This window comes from Toxorhynchites rutilus, chromosome 2 (genome assembly GCF_029784135.1).
Source record: "Toxorhynchites rutilus septentrionalis strain SRP chromosome 2, ASM2978413v1, whole genome shotgun sequence".
Taxonomy (NCBI): domain Eukaryota; kingdom Metazoa; phylum Arthropoda; class Insecta; order Diptera; family Culicidae; genus Toxorhynchites; species Toxorhynchites rutilus.
The window spans coordinates 110037322-110059149 of record NC_073745.1 but is presented as its reverse complement, the minus strand read 5'-3'; the positions used below and the strand labels follow the sequence as shown (position 1 = coordinate 110059149).

At 36.8% G+C, this 21828-nt stretch overlaps 3 non-coding genes across 3 annotated transcripts; 1 reads left to right on the top strand and 2 right to left on the bottom strand.

Annotated features, from left to right (window-relative positions):
• Positions 1–7858: 7858 nt before the first annotated feature.
• Trnap-ugg (transfer RNA proline (anticodon UGG)) lies at positions 7859–7930 on the bottom strand. The gene has a single exon. It is a non-coding gene; the product is annotated as a tRNA-Pro (tRNA).
• Positions 7931–8570: 640 nt separating this feature from the next.
• Trnak-cuu (transfer RNA lysine (anticodon CUU)) lies at positions 8571–8644 on the bottom strand. Its single transcript has one exon. It is a non-coding gene; the product is annotated as a tRNA-Lys (tRNA).
• Positions 8645–9094: 450 nt separating this feature from the next.
• Trnan-guu (transfer RNA asparagine (anticodon GUU)) lies at positions 9095–9168 on the top strand. The gene has a single exon. It is a non-coding gene; the product is annotated as a tRNA-Asn (tRNA).
• Positions 9169–21828: the final 12660 nt, after the last annotated feature.

Below are 21828 nucleotides of genomic sequence, written 5' to 3'. Positions count from 1 at the left end.
TTCCATTTCTTTTTTTCGTTTTCTTGTCAGTATTGTCCATTATAAAAAAAACACCGAAACTGTAACTGTTGAAAATTACCATAAGCCACCGATTAGTTTATAGTTTACTCTTTTCAATTCTTCCACAAGGGAAATTCTTTCACAAGTGTGTATATGTATGACCATTATATTTAGCAAATAACTATACGAAAGTCGAACATTTCTATTTTGCTTTTGAACGTATGAATCTAACGACGAATATATCGACGAATAGTTAATATATGGATCCGTTCAATCCAATTACAGAAGGGACTGAATTCGAATAAAAATAGTCCGGTAATGATCTTATGCATCATATTCAATAAATATTCCACGCCACTAACAATCATGTATACATTTCATTCAACAATATTCTAGAATATGAAAAAAGGCACTTGTCCAAAAAAGTTACTCAAATACTCGCGTCGGTGTGTCAGATCGAAAGCGTTAAAAAAGTAACACACGTCCCCTTCTTACCAATACATGCGATAAGCTAAACGATGACGAACGACAAATAACGAAGCTAGAGAAAATCGCAAAGTCGTAGTGTTGATATTTTCTGAGAAATGAACGAATTATTGATTTCTCGGTCTGGCAGACCAATGCGCGAGTATAGAAGTGTTAAACACGACACGCCATGGTCTACACTAACGTATTTCAACATATGATATAAAATTACTTTTTCATTAACTATTGTAAATTTTGTTAATATCCTAATCAGGGCTCGACAAAGTCAAAGATAAACGCCGAGGGACTATGAAACCATCAGCCTTCGCATCCAATTGGAAATGTGTTTTTGCTTCTTCCAGCACATTTTTAACCGTAAAATGAACTTCATGGCATTGTGAAATTCTGAGACTGAATTCGTTTCTCTTTCTTATTTACAAATTGTAGATGGGTTACGGTAGGTAAACAGTGGAACTATTCATCAATGGTGTAATCACTTGTTTCCATCAGAAATCAAGTGTCCGTTTCACCGTATATGGACGTCGTGATGTGATGTAGTACTGAAAATGAATGAAGAAACAGATTTATATTCATTCGAGATACCAATTAAAACAACTATTTGCTACAAATAAAAATGAATTGACGAACGTTAACCCTTTCGCGTACAACATCGAACCTCACTCGTGGTGTATCGATGTGAAAAGATCGCATAGCTCCAAGCGCATGGTGTTCGTGGGAAAGCAAGGATGGGCTCAAAACTTGTCTTATTCATCGGCACAACTTGGTTTCGCACGCATAGCATAAAAGCAGAGATGCCAACCAAATTTTTGAAAAAACTGGAACAAAATGAGAGAAAAAAAAAACAAAAAAAAATTGAAAAAAATTTTAAAAAAACTGGAAAAAAGCTGGAAGAATTTATTTTTTCAATTTTATTTATATTAGCAATAGAAATAAGGACACATAGTGACATTGTCAGTGTGTAGCATTGGTACTTACGTATTAACGCCACCGGAGCGTAATTTCCACTGTGAATTTATTTTATTTTATTTTTATTAAATCGTTTATTTTTACAGGCTCAGTTACATAAGTTTAAAGGAGCCAAACTCTTAACTATATTTCTACTAGCATATATTAACATGTTTCCTTAATTCTACGGTTAATAAAATAGGAAACCGATTACTCGCGGTTGACTCGAGTTTAGAAGGGTGACACATTTTCATTAGGAAATTTATCATTCCCTTTTAGGGACAATATTTTACTCCAAAAGAAAGAAGCATCCTTGCGTTCGTTTACAATAGGGACTATCAAACTATTATGGGCGAGAGATCTCTTTTCCAAAATGAAGTGATACCACAGACCCCTATGGCCAAATGTCTTCAAAAAATCTCTAGTATTTTTTTTCTTATTTATACAAAACACTTTCAATTCCTATTCAAAAAAATTGCAGTGACTTCCTTCGTGTTAAATCGCGGATATGTGTCTAATGCAGAGCATGTCAAAACGTGCCTGGAGAACATATCCGCTCAAACACATTATCTTGCACGAACTTGTGTACGCTTATCAGCTTATTGAGTTTTTGAAAAGTACAGCAATTATAATCTCTACAAAAATATAAGTCATTCTTATCACAAGTTGGTTCACGAAACACAACTTATACAGTATTTTTAGATATTTAGGCCTCGTGGACCCCCAGAATCAGTTTTCGATTATGTCGACCCCTGGGAAACCAATATTGACCCCAAGGGGTCATATCGACCACTTTGAGAATCCCGGCTTTACAGTGAAGTCCAGGTTTCGGATTTCCCAAAATTCATTATATCGATATAATTATATAAGTTTGTAAGACTTTGTAGAAGAGGAACAATTTACATATGCTACCTTTCTATCAATAAGTTATCGCCATGCTATGTGAAGTTTTACAAAACGACAAATATTCATTGATAAACATTTCGATAGCAGCACTCAAATAAACATTATCCAAGCTGACATAGTATTCCTGCTCGAACTGAATAGCAATAAAAGGTAGGCAAATTAGTGAGAGAACACCATACCAGACATATGTGTGCCTATTCTAGATAGATATAGATAGAGTAAGACGATAATCGTCATGAAGGTAATTGATGTGAGTGGAGCGGAATAGTATTCTCACGGGAGAAAGAAGAGAATATTATGTTCAGGAGAAAAAAACATGAAAATGCCGGAAGAATAAAAACGCTGGATAAAACGGTGGAAATTTAAAAAAGCTGGAGATTTTTTTCCTTTGGCTGTTTCGCTGGCATTAAAGCATTCCAAGCTGGCAATATACAGGAAAAACTGGAAGGTTGGCAACTCTGCATAGAAGGGGAACGACTCGTGTTTGTGTTTGGTCCATCGCGAAAACAGAATTAGCTAACGATCGTACATTATTCTATCGAAGGGTAAAAAAAGCAGTCAGGCGACAAACCGTCAGCTCCTGTTTTGCTATCGTGCTGACGTGTAAAAATGTTTGTTTCAGAATGCATTCTCAAAATATGGAAACCTATTAACGTTGCTTCCGCCCTTGTTCTGGACATGAGCATAAAAGAAATTTCTATTGCTATTTTTATTCCAGTTTCTCTCCAGTCAGCGAGCAGTCGATAGCATTTCGTATGTCTAAAACCAAGATTAAACAGTGCAATTTGGCATCCGAATCGGTTAATTTGGCATCCGAATCGGTTAGCTATGAATAGGTGTAAAGCGAATGTGAGTCTGTTTTTTATGCCTTATATCTAATTTAAGGATCCTAGAGTTGGGGTCTTATTATTAAAAAAAGGACACAAACAATACATTTAAAAAAATATAGGAGGTTGTGTTCAAGATACGACCACATTATTGACGTAGAACTACGTTGTTATTTTGTTCAAGTCGCTTGTTAATAATTTCGGATATTATTTAAGAATGCTGCGAAAATCTAGAAAGAAATGTTTAGTAGAATGTTTTGGTCACCCTGGAATGGTTTTTTTATTGTAGAATCATTTGACGATAATTGATTGACGATTCATTCTTACCCTCGCAGAACAATACACAAGCTGAACGCATGTCGGACTTTGTTTCATGTCAATGCATTGAAAATTTACCTCGCACGCTAATTCGGTGGTCTTTTTTGCAACTGGCATACACTTGGCTACAGGCAATTATATACTTGTTGCGCCAGCCCCATTATTCCACATCTCATAACTACATCAATATATCTTTGGCACCGAATGGAAACAACAACAATCTCAATACTTGCAAGTATCAAATATCATACTAAACGTTATTTAGTATTGTCTCAGTGGAATTGCACCTCTAGACATCGTTCGTACAACGAAAACCAACCAGCACCGAACAAGCGTTCAACGTGGCATACATACAGAGCCATACATTGGTGGCGTGAAGCTACTAAGAATATGAACACTTCTTATCATTTTCTGTTTTTATCGACAGAAACGCTTCTGTTAATATTACTGCCCTGGAAAAAAAAGGTTGCATTACTTTCTCATGCCTGAGGAAAAGCGCAGCTGTTATCCTTATTGACACGCGAACCCGAATAACTCACAACATTCACTATGGTTTACCTTGAAATTCCTCAAATAATTATGTGGCGTACAACCTTAATGTCTGCTTCGCCATAGAGATGCATTGATGCAATGTCAAAGGCACCAAAGAAGTCCTCATGATGACGAAAAACATTATCAGACACAGTTTTCGTGTTATTGCAATTTCGAAAAACAAACTGTTATTTCATCTCATATAATACATATTCGTTACGTGAAAGTAAATTCTCGTTCATAATTTTCATTTTAAAAGCATGTTTATTCCACCTGAAAATCCATAATTATTTTCACCTCTCAATGAAAGCACACGAATCTTAATACAATACTTAACAATACTCGGAACTTGACAACTCAGTACAGTTGTATTGGTGAAACCGAGTGCGAACCCGTGAAACATTTCAATGCGAACCCAACAGCTTTAGGGTTGGTTTCGTAACAAGTTTTGACAGCAGGTTGGAACTGAACAAAAACGAATTTGCTATAAATAAACACACACTTATCTCTACTTTGCGCACTTCTCAACAGAAGCCCTTTCTATTGATATTTCCGGTCTCGATTACCTTAGCTTTCATCCTTGGTGGAGATAGTTTTGCTACTGTCATGCGAAACCAAAACACAAAAAACTCCTGAACAATTATTTTCTTGGTGAACCGATGATAGCATAGTTTGCTGATTCCCCACACAATTGTGTCGTTCAGAACCTTGATGAAATGGCGTCAGTTTGATGTGATGATTGCAATGTCGGAGACATCATCGAGTGAGTGATTTGGTCGCTGTTGAAGCCTGAGCCCAAAGTTTTATAGCAACTTAGTAGATGAAAATTTTGATATTCGCATGGCATGAATCCACCGTGCAATTACTACAATCATCTGCAGCTAAGATACGAAAGATCAGCCCATGAACGATTGTCGAGAGGGCCGAAGATAAACAATAGAGAAGAGGAGATGAAATATCTATTGCGATAGAAAGACTTAAGTCAGTTGGAAATAAATTCTCGAACGAAACAGTTACATCTTGGAATCGAGACAGTTGTTTAAAATAAACTCTTAGTGATAACTCCACAAATCGTGTTTTCTGATTGAAACCGAACCAATAGAAGTGCATGTTCAAAAAGTCGCGTTCACAGCTCAATCCGAAACGAAGACATGTGATGACGCAAAACAAGGAAGAGCAAGCGGTGTTCATTGCTTCTTATCTAGAACGATACTGAAAGTTTGCCTCAGCGAGATCCAATATTTATGCTCTAGGCACATATTTCCCTTCGTTCTTAATCTTCTTGTTTTTTTATTCACGGAGACTTTGAATCATTCCCCTTCGTTGCTTGCCGATAAGTTGCTCGTTACTGACGGCACGGATAGGGAAGCTCTCAAATGAGCAGAACAAATGTATGGAAAATGGAAATGCTTCTAGTTTTCATCAATTTAAACCATTCACACACCAGGGGATTGTGATATATAGCATAACAAACAAATCTTAGGGAATTTCCAATTATTTTGACATGTAAATTGCCAAAATCCGTTCGCGGTAAAAATAGTTATTAACGTTAAATTTATTTCATGAAAACGTGACTTGTTTTCTGATTTGGCACTCTTAATGGATGGATAATTCTACATCAAAAATTAAAGAGGGTCGATGCAGCGGTCGTCTGAATTAGCGTGGAATTGCTGGATGATGGGGGATGATGGGATGGGGTGGAAGCAACATGGATTTCACTTATGCACGAGCAAAATTTTGAAACGTAATTCCTGTTGTCTCGACACCATTTTAACAAATGAACAGAGAATGACAACAACAAAATAAAGGAAATATTCCGTACGCATACAGGGGAACTGAGGTAATATGGAAAGGTGGTTGATTTGTATAGTTACATTTAGAATTTCAGATTTCGTTATTGAGAACACCTTCCACATGTTATTTTGAAATATTTAAACCACCCTATGGCAATGAATAGTGTTCGTGACAACACGAAGGAGCGCCAACTGGCTGTGGATTGAGGAACTACAAAGGCGAAAAACCCCTCGTTCGTCAGTCATGCGTTTATTTGACTATGCGTTTGTCTCGCGTTTGGCTGACGTTTCATCGTTTCCGCATACGGAACGAATGACGTCACGACGGGTATAAAAGAAGGACATCTTGTTTGCCTCGCTCTCTTTCCTGTTCAACGACGCCTGCTGTCAACTCTTTTCGGATCGACGACACCTGCTGTCAACCTGTTTCCGGCCGACGACACCTGCTGTCAACCATCTTGTGAAAAGGCAAACATCAGCGAAGAAAAGTTATTTGTGCAACTGACATTTAATTAGAAGAGTAAAATAATATTGAACTAGTGATTAAATTAGATTAAATAAAAGGAAGTGTTTTTGAAGTAAAAGTAAATACTGACCTGGAAATAATTTGAACGTTTGGTTTCCTGATGACCTGGAATAAAAGGGAAAATAAGTGAAATATACCTACCTGCTGTAATCTGCTACCGACTGCAAATGATTTTTCGGATACGTTTCGCTGGAACGGACAACGGCTCGTCTGCTGCTTTGATGATCTACCGACAAATACTTATAATCAAAAGTGGAAATAAGCAACAAAAATCGAAAATCATACATGATTCCGCATGTGGGTGGAATTTTAGCGGCTTTGATATTAAGCATTTTGAGTGGTTTAGTATCAAAAATCAATTCGCTGATGGTTATATTTCGGTTTGCGAGTTAAGAGAGAAGCGATATCAGGTATGTACGGAAAAGTAAATTCATTTGTGAGTGGAAAATTTAAATTATACAAAAAATTGTACTGGTGGGGTGAAACGGACAGTGGGAGTGAGATGGACTGTGAAAAGTCTGTTTAATCTATTCCTAAGGAATGACCTGCGTCTATAAATGGAAATCAAATAGCCAAATGTGAACTGTTTAGAAGCTAACTGGAACCAAAAGCAGAAGAGTTGGGGGTCTGTCCGTTTACACTGCCGAGGAGCACAATATCAGTTCCAGATGGATTTTCCATCATTTAACGGACATTCGTGATGAGTCCAGACCTTGGTTGAATAAAATTATTCCTCTCACGAGCGACAAACCTGTACACTTCTTATATTAAAAACCTGTGCATATTCCCCCCACCATATGTCCATTTTACCCGCATCGAAAAAAAAAATTGTATTTTTCGGTCTGTTTTAATTTCAGTAAAAAACATTGAAAAATACTTTTTTGTAAAATATTTGATAAATTAGGTCGAAAAACAGTATATTGGATTACAAGAAACTGCATTGAAGTTTGGGAAACATAAGTTTCCAAAGGTACAATTGAAGTTCTTCTTAACATGTCCGTATTACCCCCACATCCTACATTTAAAATGAAGAGTGTTCAATTTCTTGAAATAGTAGACCATTTTTTGAACTTCCCATCTTTTATGAGTAAAAGTGAGAAGATAATTTGATGAGAAACCAGAAGAAATTAGTGATTAAAAGTTCCACTCTGGTTTTTCATAAAATAAAATGAAATTATATAAGCATTGCGATATGACAAAATAATAAACAAAGTTCAAGTTATATATGCCTGAGGTGACAGCGCATTTCGAAACGAGTGATTTTTATTCGTCTCGACCATTTTGACATACCTTTGACCAGCTTTGTTTACGAACCCAAAAATTTCACATTTCTCTACGAGACAAATTTTGCTCTAAATCTAGTACACCGAAAATATGAACTTGAAAACTATACATAATACTAAAAACATTTCGATTTGAGTTCGAATTTTCTCGAAAAGAGTTACTCGATTCGAAATGCGCAATGCAACCCCTGTATTTAGTCAACAACTACATTTGGGAATTAATCGCTTAAAAAAGGAGTATACGGGCTCAACCGGGATTTGAACCCGGGACCTCTCGCACCCAAAGCGAGAATCATACCCCTAGACCATTGAGCCGGCAGTCTCATCTATGGCGAATTGCTCGTCACTTCGTCTCGGAGTTAACAGCCAGGGTTGGCATAACTATAGAGTATTATGTATTTTTGAATTATTATCAATTTTGTTTAATCTATGAATATCAAGTTATAGATTTTTGTGTTTCATTCAGTAACAGTTATAACCAAATGATGGAATACCACCTCACATATTTTATTCATCAGGTATTGAAATTACCTACCTAATTTTATGTCCCCCGCGATGACAGTTATCCAATTTTTGAATTGTTATTTCATTATGCTACATTTTTATTCATTACATTTTTTCAGGGTATTTACAAGCATCATAAGTGTCACTAATAGTTAGTTATCTGAGTTTTCATAACAAAAAAAAACAATTAGAATATAACTAATAGAAACTGGAAAAACTGCATTCATTTTTTTTTAAATTTTCGAGAAAGACAACACTTTGCTACATATTGTTCATACTGCGCAAAATGGGCCATTTTACGATGTATTGACGATTTGTAGTATATTGTATATTTCGAGTGAAAAGATTAGCCATTTCTGAAATAACGGTTTTATCAAATCGTAGTACTTAAATTTTCAAGTTTATATTATGGCATTGTTTTGGATAAAACGAAATGCAAAAATAAAGTATTCGCCCAACGTGGGGGCTCGAACCCACGACCCTGAGATTAAGAGTCTCATGCTCTACCGACTGAGCTAGCCAGGCGATTTTCGAGAATTTTGAAGCAGAAACTATTTAATAGAAATTTGGAGCAACGTTCCATCATATCACGATATATAAAACATATAAAACAACCTCAAAGAGCCTTAAAAATTTAAGACGATTAATTTGAAGTATTACACGATCAAATGTCGTGTGAAGAGCGACGAGTGAAAAGCCTGGAAAATCATTACTCAAACAGACAAATAAAAATGTTTGGAATAATATTCAGAAATGCTTGAATGAAGCTGTATCAAATGTTAATTTTTGGATTTAGTGTGTCTACTATCAGAAAGTTCGTTGGCAAATTGTAACATATAAATATCAAAATTTCCTCAAAAAGAGCAATAAAAGATGATAAGAAATGGGAACAAATACTATCAGTATTTTGTACGATGTTCCATTTTCTCAAGTGATTATTCATGGGTTTCTATCATATCACATTACAGTCATCACGCCTCCGTGGCGCAATCGGTTAGCGCGTTCGGCTGTTAACCGAAAGGTTGGTGGTTCGAGTCCACCCGGGGGCGTAATCTTTTTCTGCCGAAACTCAAGCTCAAACTTTTAAGAGTGAGGTCGTTAAGGTGAAGGTGGAAGAAAGCCATTGTAGTAGGTATATATGTAAAAGCACGTGTTCTTATGAGGTAATAGTGTTTGTGAGAGAAGAACAAAGCACACGTAAATAGATTAATTCTCGCGTAACTTTTGAAAAGGTCCTATGTAACAAATGTAAACAAATTGAGTTAATGGATGCACGCTATTAGTTTTCAATCATTGTTGTATGCATTACAAAAACAATCGTTCACGTATCTATAATCCTAAATATCATATGTACAGATTGGGATTTTAAGTACCCGGCTGTTACTTCGGACGTCACTTACCTCCGACGCCCGAAACGTCCGAAGTACTGAAGCAGTCAAAACAACACGATGTCGTACTTCGGTCGTTTTGAGTTTTTGTTTCTTACAGGTGTTGTTATCGATTTCAGTGCAATTCAACGAGTGATAACAATAATAATCTGTCTTAAGAACGAAATGCTGATATTTGGATTGTTGTTTAGTAGTCAGTTACAAATTCTTATCGGGCAACGTAATATGTCCAATGTGCAAACGCGGGAAGTCAAAACGTCCAAAGTAACATTTTTCACTCCGAAACTTCAACTTTAATCTCAAATCATGGAACAACAGTTACGATTGGTTTTTCAGAGTTATTCTTGACTGCTAGTGGTGAGAGTAGCGATAAAGATCGATTGCTTTTAAGACAATTCGCGGAATAATTTTCGGGTTTTCAACTTCGTTTTTCTCGAGTTGACTACTTGAAAGTTGACTTTTGAAAAGGCCCAATGTAACATACCTTTTCAAAAGTTACGCAAGAATTCACTTATCAGAATGTGTGGCGCTTCACTGGAGCGAGTCTTAGCCCTTTGCGGTCGTATTAAATTTGAACATGGGTATCGTACTGGTCGTCAGTCTTCCGAAAAACACGTACACATGTCCACGCGATGTGAAAATTCCATGTTTTTGTTTGAATTCGAACATGATTCTCGCTAGTGTTGAGTGTCTATCCCCAACACGAACAATGATACACAAACATAGACATGTGAAAACAAACACGATGTTTATAATTCAAGAACATCATGTACAAACATATCACCCGATGTCGCAGTATTCATTGCTTTCGTTTCGTTTCTTTTCATACACGGAAAGAAATTATTCATCCCAAAACATTTCTTCGTAGAATACTTTTTCACAGAAACGAACTTGAAATTTAGTTCGCATTTCAAAAATTGCACGAACTAAGAGGCTATAAGTTCATGCACCAAAATATATATTTTTATTAAGGCTCATATGGCGTCATCCTAACGGGGCCGGGAGTTCAATATTTTGACAATGTTTGCTTACAACTATGTTAGTAATATGAAACCGATTACTCGCGGTTGGCTCGAGGTTAGTATTACAAGTGTTCTCATAATTGGGATGTTGCAGTCTTCAGTGCTCTGTACGTGTGCCCGACATGGGATACTTCCTATTGGGATGCAGCTGACCGTTAATCAGAAACGACCCCCTAGTCTGCACCCCATATCTAGCGTGGTGCGTCTTTTTCGACTCGAGGAATCCAGGATAGAATGCCGGCGCAATCATCAGCTCGTGTAGAGTTGTCATAAGCGGTACAACCTTTGGCTCTTGTTGAATCATCAGTGGACTGCACAACCTTCGGCCCGTGTATCTGTAAAGAGTGTGTGTATGTATTGCCGCGACTAAGTAAAAGTTTATAGATCGTTCATGCACATTTTGCAAGTCTGATTAAATAATCCTTGGTTTCGTTCAAAGAAAACATTCTCTGAATAGAAAGAAGCTTTCTATTTTTTTTTTGCGTGCATGTTGGCAATTAAAGTCTGGGGAGCCGACTGCATAGCGGGCGACGTCGTACAAATGCTGACCAAAAAAAATAAATACCCAAAAATTAGTTTTAGATGCAACCTTCAGCGGCACACAGCAGAACCAGCAGAGAAATTTCAGCGGCTAAAACACACCATTAATTTCTCGATGTTATCACAAATTGAATGAAGGAAAAAACTAAAAGCTACACTTACACTGCACTACATATGCTATGTGTGCATGCGATTGCATCATCCTTTCTTCTCCTCTTCTCCGCTCGTTTTATAGCTCGGGTCGCGATCGTCGCGAACAAGCAGTATTGGCCATTTGTATTCAAAGATCCAGCCAAAATTGTTGCTCCCGTGGTCGAGTGGTTAACGTCATGCCTAACATGTCACTGCTGAATAATTCAATTTTAGTACTTGTTCAAATAGCTAATAATAGCGATTGTTACATGAATTCAATATATAAATTGATGCGTGCACTAAATAATGATATCAAATGTGAAAAACTCTCATATCAATCGATGTTTATTTTGTTCAGAACAGAAAAAGAGGTTTATTTTATTTGCCCAATATTTTAGACGAAGCATCCATTGTCATGAAAGGAAAGCATTTTTTCCATGTCAACATACCAACACACCACGCGTTGAGTGGTGGTGGTGTGGTGTCCGATTCGCTTCTTCTACTCTACGCACTGCCGGTGCTTGGAGTGAAAATGCAAGAGAAACTGTACACCATGTTCGAACATCATGTGAAACATTGGGATTAAATATCGTATGTCCAAACATACCACGAATACAAACATGTCACATTTTCTAACATAGGTACGAAAAAATCATGTTTGTACTCAAACACAAAACTGTGAACAGCAGCGTGGACATGTTTATTCCGGACGCAGTGTTTTTTGTGAAACATGGAAGACTGCTGATCGTAATTATTTTTACTTGAAAAAGCAATGATGTATAACTTTGTTAGATTATATGCAGTTTATTCATAACTTGTGAGATTATGAAAGATGAACATGATTAATTTTTTTGTAAACTTTAGATAAGAATTTACTAAACATGTATTTCAATGTGTTACTTTCATATAATAAATCTGTGTAAAAAATTTTCTCCGTGTGATATCTTTCGAAAAAATGCTTAAAATACAGCCCTGGTTTTCGCATATATCACAAAAAAATAGTTTGGTGTCTTCCATCTTTTATCTTTCTGTTTGAACATACAGAACAATGCTCTTTACATCTACACATTGCCGCAATGCATGAAATTTTGAATTGAGTCTTTCCTCAAGCATGGGTAACAACTTTTGTTTATACTGAGTACCGTTATTTATTATTCATAGAAGCACCGTTTCAATGCTTGAACAAGTTCACTAGACATTAAAATTCGTTTATGAAAAGTGTGAACTGATAAATTGTTGCGTAAAGTATAAGATTAGTATAGTTCCTTGCTGTGGTGGCTGAGAGCAGACAAACAACCAAAACGGTAAAAACGGTATGGTGACTGAGAGCAGACACGGGAAGAGTCTGAGCCTAGGGGCACGGACGAAAGTTTGACGTAGGACTGTGATTGTTCAGAACACTTGGTTATTTTAAATGTAATTCTTTTCATTGTTCAGAAATCTGTTAGTTTAACTCTTTTGAAACTCTAAATAGTAGCCCTGGAAAGGGCCGTATGTTTGTACTCATATCCTTCAAACGGGTTGTAACGAACAAAGAAAGACAATAAGCTTCTGGCAGGTAGTTCAACTGTCTAACTGAAAATGATTAATGAATATCAGTGGGACACATAACAGGATGGAATGGACGGTAAACCAAAAAAAAATATATCGTCATTGATTACATTGAAAAAACGTAAAAATCAAGTAGAAAATACACACGGTTTCGTTATATTTTGAGGTAAAATACACATTAAATCATGAAGTTGCTTTATTTTTAATGGATAGCTATGGTATTGTAATTTCTTTCCATTGTCTTATTCTTATTATTAGGTATCGAAAGCATTACCTTTTCGATGAAATAATGTTCGTTTGCGGATTATCACAATCAAGTCGTATTGGTTCTACTACTCAATTTATCAGAGAAGGAATTGAGTCATTGAGAATATTAATATTTCATTTCATTTCAGTTTTGTGATGCCGATCTCAATGCCTCCTCCTAATTAATGAACGATCACTGTATGGGGGACACTTTCCTCGTTGCTTTGTTGCTTTGTTGAAATCTTGCATAAAGTTTGAGTGATGCCTGAAATCTTGCATCTGATTACTTTAACAGTTTGCTATTTTGTTAGATAGAATGAATTATTAAACGCAATTTTGTGTTACATACAACATTCATGGGAACGAAGTTGGAAGAAAGAATGCATAATACATGATTTACCTTCGCATCCGCTCGCAAAACATTCCTCTTTTATTTGTTAAATTGCTCACTTGTTTTATTATTTCCACTGTTGATGTCTCAGGTGAAAAAAAATGCTGGATTAATTTGCCGTCTAATGGAATATATTATAACATATATCGTAAGAACGATTCTTCGTATTATGCTTTTGAAAACTCTTAATAAACGTTACATTTTTCGTAGAGAGAGCCCCCTATATAGAAATTGAAGACGTAGTCTTACGTCAAAAAAACATGAACGATGTGTTCCGATGAACAATTGCAAATACAGACAAACCTTTTTTTGTGCGGAGGATAGGGACCGCACAAAAAAAATCGTGCAAAACTCCAGGGGCAGGGGCGTCGACTGGTGAGTGCGGAGGGGGCGGACAGCCCCCGGGTGCACGATTTTAGGGGTGCAGAATGAATCGAATTTGTATGGATAAATCAAATAAACTAGATTGATCCCTTCTCTGGCGCGGGTTGTGGGGTGTTGTGGTACAAATCGACTCCTCCGCCCCGTGTGCGAAAACTTCACTCGACGCCACTGCCAGTAGCTTTAAAGAATCATGCTGCATGCTTTTTCGGTTACATGCCTTTTCGGTTGCACGTGGCTGTTTGTGCTGTTAGTTGCATGTCGAAACTTGTTGCTGTTGGAAATCATGTCATGCGCAACTTAGAGCAATTGAATGACGAGAATGATTTGAGAAGTAGATAATTTAGACGCAGATATGCTTTGTTCGCAGTGAAATTCACATAAAACATCGAGGAAAAATTATAGGAGGTTGTGTTCAAGACACGACCGCTTTGTTGACGTAGAACTACGCTGTAGTTTAATTCAAGTCGCTTGTTTATAACTGCGGATATTATTTTATAATGCTACGAAAATTTTGAAATAATCATTGTACCATTATACCTGAAATGTTTTTTTATTGTATAATCATTTGACGATGATTGTTTGATGATTCATTCTTGTGCTCGCAGAACAATCCATGCTCGAGATAAGCGCAGCTGTCATCCTTATTGGAGAAAGTTTTGCTACTGGCAAGCGAAACCATACACATACAAAATTTTAGAATGACATTTACTTTATTGGTTACTAAATATACGAAATAAACTCTATCTTTTAATCACAACAACCTCGAAAAGAGTAGCACTGCTTCATTATGATCAAGATTAGCGCAAATGCAATTCTAGTTCAAAGCAGTTTTGCGACTGGCACGCGAGCCCAAATACATTAATAACTAATATAACTTATTGAACATCTTGGTATTCCCCAAATAATTTATTGGTGCACAACCTTAATACCTGCTTCACTATAGTGTCAGTTCAATGCATTGATGACAGGAAACAAACAATGTTAACTGCTTGGAAAAAGGCTGAATATTTGCCTCAGCAGAGATTCATTACCAATACCATAGCGTAGATATTTCCCTCCCGCTATCTCCCCTCCTTGTTTATATTATTACATAATTTGCAACACCAAACAATCGTCAATCATAGCATAAAAAAATAGGCGATTATTGCATCTTTACAGGGCCAATGCACACGGGAGCAGATACAAATGGGGTTTCAGCATAGCGAAGATGCACTACTTTTACGTACGGGTTATGAAGCAAGCAAATAGCATCTAAATATACACACTTATCTCCGTTTTGCACTCTTCTCAACAGAAGCCCTTTCTGTTAATATTGCCAGTCTAGCCAGTTGCCAGTTGCTGTCATCCTTTGTGAAGAGAGTTTTCCTACCGTAATACGAAACCAAATCACTGACAAAATTCCAGAACATTTATTTTCTTGGTGAGCTGACGATAGCCTAACTTGACGATTCCCCACACAATTGTGTAGCTCAGAACCTTAATGCAATGACGTCAGCAATGATTACAATGCCAGAAGCATCATCGAGTGAGTAATTTGGTCGCGTCCACAGCTCAATCCGAAACGAAGACATGTGATGACGCAAAACAAGGATGAACAAGCGATATCCATTGCTTTGAATACAGAGCGATACTAAAAGTTTGCCTTCCTTTCTTGCTTGAGACTTTAAACTTCTTCAGTTCATTCGTCTCTAACCTTCAAAAAAGGCCTTGGAAAACTCAGCGATATCCACTGTTTTTACTCTAGGCAAATATTCCCCTTCGTTCTTCTTCTTTTCCTTCGTTCACGGAGACTTTACATCATACGATTTCCCCTTCGTTACTCGTCGATAAGTTGCTCGTTATTGACAGCTCTGTTCGGGAAAGCACCCAAATGGACAGAGGAAATAGGAATGCTTCCAATTTTCATCAATTTAAACCATATACAGACTATGGAATTGTAATGTATAGCATATTAAACAAATCTTAGGGAATTTCCGATTCGTTTGGCATGTAAATCGCCGAAATCCGTTCGCGGCAAAAATAGTTATTAACGTTAACTTTATTTCATAAAAACGTGACCTGTTTTCTGATTTGGCACCCTTAATGAAAGACGTAGTTCTACGTCAAAAACTAAATGGATTATAACTTTGTTAAATATGCTTCTTTTCATATACCGCACAAAAAAATCGCAAAAAAAACCGCACAAAAAATATATAAAGAATGTGTATTTGCAATTATTTTGTATTTGCAAATTTATAACACATGCGAATTGGGGCTCTGTTGATATTAACAAATTCTTCCGCACAGTAACTCGATGTTGATAATCCCTTGATATTTTCCTTCGTTGATCGTGTTGTTTTCACATATTCACGTTGGAGAGCCTTAACCCTTCTCTTCGTTGGCCGAGTCATTTTGATTGAATGTAATGCTTTTCCGTTTACTATTTTTGAAAGCATGGAACAGCACAGCCATGGAAGTGTTCCGAGCTCAGCAATGCAATTTCCTTAACCAATGTTAAAGTTGCTAAAACTTACATTATATACCCATTAAACGTAAAAATAATAATTGTATTGATAACAACACCATTTTATTTTATTGATTTTCATGACATGAAACGCTATGACTCAGGAATTACATTTTATTGAGTGGTTTTTTTTAGCTTTTTCGATGATGTTGTCGGGCATCAGTGTCGAAAAAATAACGATGCTTTCACCAATACAAACAAATCCATTGCGGAAAATTGAAAAATTAAAATTTAACTTTTAGAGCACTAGCTCGAGTTTTTCGACATTTTTCACTATGCAGTGCGACAACAGATGGAAATTTAATATCTTTTGAGTAATCGATAAGAGTTTGATTGATATTACTTGATATTATTGATATTATTGATTTTCGGGCGAGGGGTGAGGAAGGAAGATGAAAGAAATGAGCGCCATTGTGGCAGCCATTTGTGGCTTTCTTTCACCTTAAGCGATCCCAAGAAATTAATTTATATTTCTCGTAGTGAAACAAATTGTAGAAATTACAATTAATGCGAGACATCACACACACCCCATTATCGAACTTGTAATCAGTATTCCATGGATTCATAATATTATGAATGGTCACATCCACCGTATTCGCTTGGCATGACCCCGTACGAGGCTTGCCGGAAGAACTTCAAAAACTATAAGCAGAAGCAGAAGGCTTTCTTTCACCTTAAGCGATCCCAAGAAATTAATTTATATTTCTCGTAGTGAAACAAATTGTAGAAATTACAATTAATGCGAGACATCACACACACCCCATTATCGAACTTGTAATCAGTATTCCATGGATTCATAATATTATGAATGGTCACATCCACCGTATTCGCTTGGCATGACCCCGTACGAGGCTTGCCGGAAGAACTTCAAAAACTATAAGCAGAAGCTATATTCATTACGAAACGTCATTTCAAATGTAAAATATGCTTCACAGCTGCCAATCAGATCACAAACATGATCCATAGGTCAGAGTTTTTGGGTCAGCTGGATCTTGTATGCGAAACAGATTCAGACTTCACGTGTTATGTTGTAATCTGTAAAAGAAGCCTTTTTGTGGCAATCTTTTGAAATTTCAGCTTCGAAGCTTTCCGTAAAATAAAAAGAACTGGTTTTCTCATATTCAAATATTTTTATACTATGCGTTCGATATCCGCTGCAATCTGCCTCGAGGTTTTCATGTCGAAGACATCTTTGTAGAAAATTAAAACATAAACGAACCCGGAATCAAAAGTGACTCCGATTTAATTTTGAAGATGCTCGCAACCAATTGGACGTCGTATTTTTGAGACAACCGACAACTAACTAGAAACTACTTCGAGTTGGGCTGGGCAGAAAGCATTTTGTTGTTACGAAAAACAGTTCTCTTAGTCATCCAGCCATTGCTTAACAACAACAAATTTGACCTGATTTTCTTCCCGGCTGTCACTCATCCACTAAGGGACCAAACGTTATTTACTGTAACGGGCAGAATTCCGCGCGAGAAGCAAAACACATTGCAACGTTACCGAAATGGGGCATCCCTCTTCGGGGCCGATTCAAGTTGTGCTTTTTCAGTTGTCATTCTGTTGGACATGTGTCATACGCGCGAACCAGTCAGTCATTCCGCACCAAGAGTCAGGCGGAAATTTGCAACACATCAACCGGGAGTTAATCAAGTTGTCAGACTGTGCCACTTGATTACCAGCGGCATGATTTCGTGCCAAGTGTGCATTGACTCGGGATTCCGGATTGATTCCGCCTTTCCAATTGGGGGACCTCATGTGATGAAGTATGTTTGCGAACGCAAAAAGATGCACAACGAACCATAAAAATATTTCTCTTTGCTTCTTTGGCGAATTAGCTTAGAAAAGTACATTTATTCACTAAACAGCATCTTTTTTCTATCGTCGATTACCAGACGAGTTTCTTCTTCATCCTCGCTCCGATTTCATTGCTAATTTGTAAACTCCCCGGCAACGCAGCTCGACTTCACAGCTCGTAAAGTGACACATCATATGGCGGGGATTTTGTTGATCGAACGCGCGCACAAAACGACCCACTCTCGCACATTTCCTTCGCGCGCTGGTCGGACAATTTTTGCAGTCTCCAGACGATGCAGTCGACAACCGGCGCGTCTGGGTCGTCGTTTTACGAAAGAAGGAAAATCCAATAAATTTTCTTCCGTCAGCACACCATCGGTCCATCTTGTGCATATGGGCACAAACACCCATGTGTGTGTATGTGCGTACGTGTCAGTTTGTTCCCGATACGTTTTACTTTCTATTTCCTTAGATAAACAAGAGCACGTTAACGTCTTTGCCATCGGATTGAGTGAGCTCTGGTTCAGAACGTGAAACGTAGGGTGTAGTGTTGTTTGGAGTCAATTTAAATGTAAACAAAATACATATCACCGGATACCGGGGGTAAGAGCATCGCGAACACAATTCGATACTGCTGCATGCGCCCAGAGATGCCAGATCACCCAATTTTACGATTTTCGCGAAAATATTACTGATCCGTAGGCAAATTCTCATCGGCAAAATAAAGTATCCACCGACCATCAAATATTTTTTAGGTTAGGAAAATTCTGTTGGTTTGTCCAGTCGAAAATATGATCTTGGTTTGTCCTCTTTTTGAACGCTCTGGTTCAGCGCACCTGTGTTAAATCAGGTGTTCAAGTGTTTCAAACATATAAATAAAATTGTCTTTTTCATTTTAGAGTAGTTTTAAAGGATATTTCACGGATTAACATGATTTAAATGTTTAAAAAATTCACCTTCTATTGGTGCCCCTCATTTGAGCTAACTTTGAAACAATCACCAGATAATTTTTGGTATGTATTCAGACCTTTTCTAGATTATAATGCTCACAAATATTGTGAACATTAGGCTTGCACACTATTTGTATCAGATTTATACATCAAAATCAGGTAATTAATGCATTTCGATTACCTCAATTCTGACCATGGTTTGTCCGATTTACTGCTGTTGGTTTGTCCACATGATTATTATGACAACTGCTTGGCACACTGCAGTTTGTTTGTTTTCTTTTGTTGTCTTTCCCGCGAAGCAGAAATAAAGTTTCTCTATGTTGAATGCTGTTCACCTTTAAAATTCCCAAGAGAAGGCAATATTCTGAAGAAAACCTAAATTATGAATGGATCAATCTGATGACAGTAAACTCAAGCAATAAAAATGCAACATTTACTTGAACATTCGAATTCAATTCAAAATGATAATTTATAAAACCGAACAAGCCAAACCATGGCAAACCATGATCAAATTTTTTTTTATTTAATATTATCGTTAAAAAAATCGAGGGGTTGTATCCGAGACACGACCGTTTAGGACGTAGGACTACGCAACCTTTTTTTTAAATTTGTTGGTTTATCATTCCGGATATTATTTGCGAAGACGTCGAAATTTCATAAATAAGTCTTTAGTAAAAGTTCCTGGGATCCTGATAAAGTATAATGGCTTGCATGGTTTTGTAGAATCATTTAGAGAAGCAACGATTCTTTCTTGCCTTTACGAGAACAATACATAAATTTTTCATATGTCGCAATTTGTTTCTTTCTATATCAATACACGCATTGCATTGAGTATTTAACGAGATGCATCTTTCGTGCATCGCCATTCAACACGCATCAAACACGCGTCTAACAGATGCACACAGTTTCAGCGATAAAAATGAAACATCGAAACACAATTCATGTGAAATATTCGCTAGCGTTCACAGCTCGAGGGGAACATGAAACACAAAACGAGCAGAATAAGCGACCTTTGTTGTTTCGGACACAGAAATATTCTGAGAATTTTCCTCAGAGGAGATGCAATATATATACGCTAGCGACAGTTTACTCACTATCCAAGGGTGGAGTTTACTTCGCAAATATTTTTTTTTCGCTATCCCCCTTCGTTGTTTCTATTCTAGCGGCTGCATAAGTTGCCCGATATTGACAGCTCTATTCGGGAAAGCACACAAATGGTCAGAACAAATGTATGGGGAAATGGGAATGCTTCCAATTTTCATTAATTTAAACCATATATAGAAAATCTTAGAAAATTTCTGATTCGATTGGTATGCAAATCATTAAAATCCGTCCGCAGCAAAAATACATTAACATTAACTTTATTTCATAAAAACGTGACCTGTTTTCTGATTTGACACCCTTAATGTAAGACGTAGTTCTACGTCAAAAACATAAAAAATAAACAATTTCAACGCCTTATGATCAAAATGATCGATTGTATGAATAATGAACCTAGACTACAGCAACCATAAATCCATCGAAATATGTACTCTGAAATATTTGGAGGCAGAACACACATATTTGGCAGCTGATTCATTAAACGCGTCAGTCGAACGAATCAAGAAGCATACTCCTTCAAATTTCTTCGAGTGTTCAGTTCAATTCAAAAACCAGATTTGAATAACCCAGGTCAAAGATGCCTAATATAAATCAAATCATCTTTTCAAAATCCTCTTTTGAAACAAATAATCCCTATGACCACATTGAGGTTTCAAAACACTTGGATTGTTCACGAAGAATCAGCTGAATGAAGTTTCTAAACCTTGGCATGGCATTCAAAAATCACAGAAAAATTTGCCGAAGGAGATACGTAGCTACTGGATCAATCTACCAAAAATAAAATAAGCTCATAATGGCTTTTAGATACATAAAACAATTAAGTCATGTCAAGCTAATTTTGAAATATATACATGATATGAAGGAGCATATGTAGGATGAGTGCCTTTCTTATATTTCCATATGTACACAAAATTTTTGTGCGAATATGATAAATTTGAGAAGCGATTAGATGAATACATGGGTGCCTGGTTTGAGTATTTACCTGGTTTAGGATGAGTGCAGATAGCAGGTCGAAGGTGACCACACATTCAAATGCGTTAATCACAGTTAAAATCCACACTAATTAGTTTGATATATCTCAAGATCGAGTTTAGTTCAGATCGAAAAAGTCCACTTCCGCCGGAACAACCAATCCGAAATAAGTACGGGTAACCTCAGTTAATCTATCAACACTTGAAGTGACTGTAAATGAGTTAGTGGAATATTACCAAATTTGACATCCAAATTCAGCCAAAACGATATAGTGGTTCTCTGATTTCCGTGAAAAGCGGTAGTTTTGTTCCTTATTGCTAAATATTCATAGCTTTTGAACGTTTAGACCGATTCTAATGATTAATATATCGAATTGAAGCCAATTAGCTAGTCCTCTCTAAAATTCAATACTTCAATGCAATGCGTTATCTTTTTTTATATATTTGCGCTTGGAAGCAGAGGTATGATCCCAAAATACAAAGAGGTCCCGAAACCTATGAGAATCAATTACAATAAACAATTAATTGATTATTATTAATCGATTTCTCTACATCAACTCTCTCGTTTGGTCTATTTGGTTTTTTTTTTGGTTTTCTATAGCAAACTCAAATTGGAACGTTTTTGCAGTTGAGTTATTAACTGAAGAAAAAGTTGATGAAAAGAAATCGATCAAGTCACTTACAACCCTTGCATTCTAAGCCCCACAATAAATAATAACGGAAACAAAAT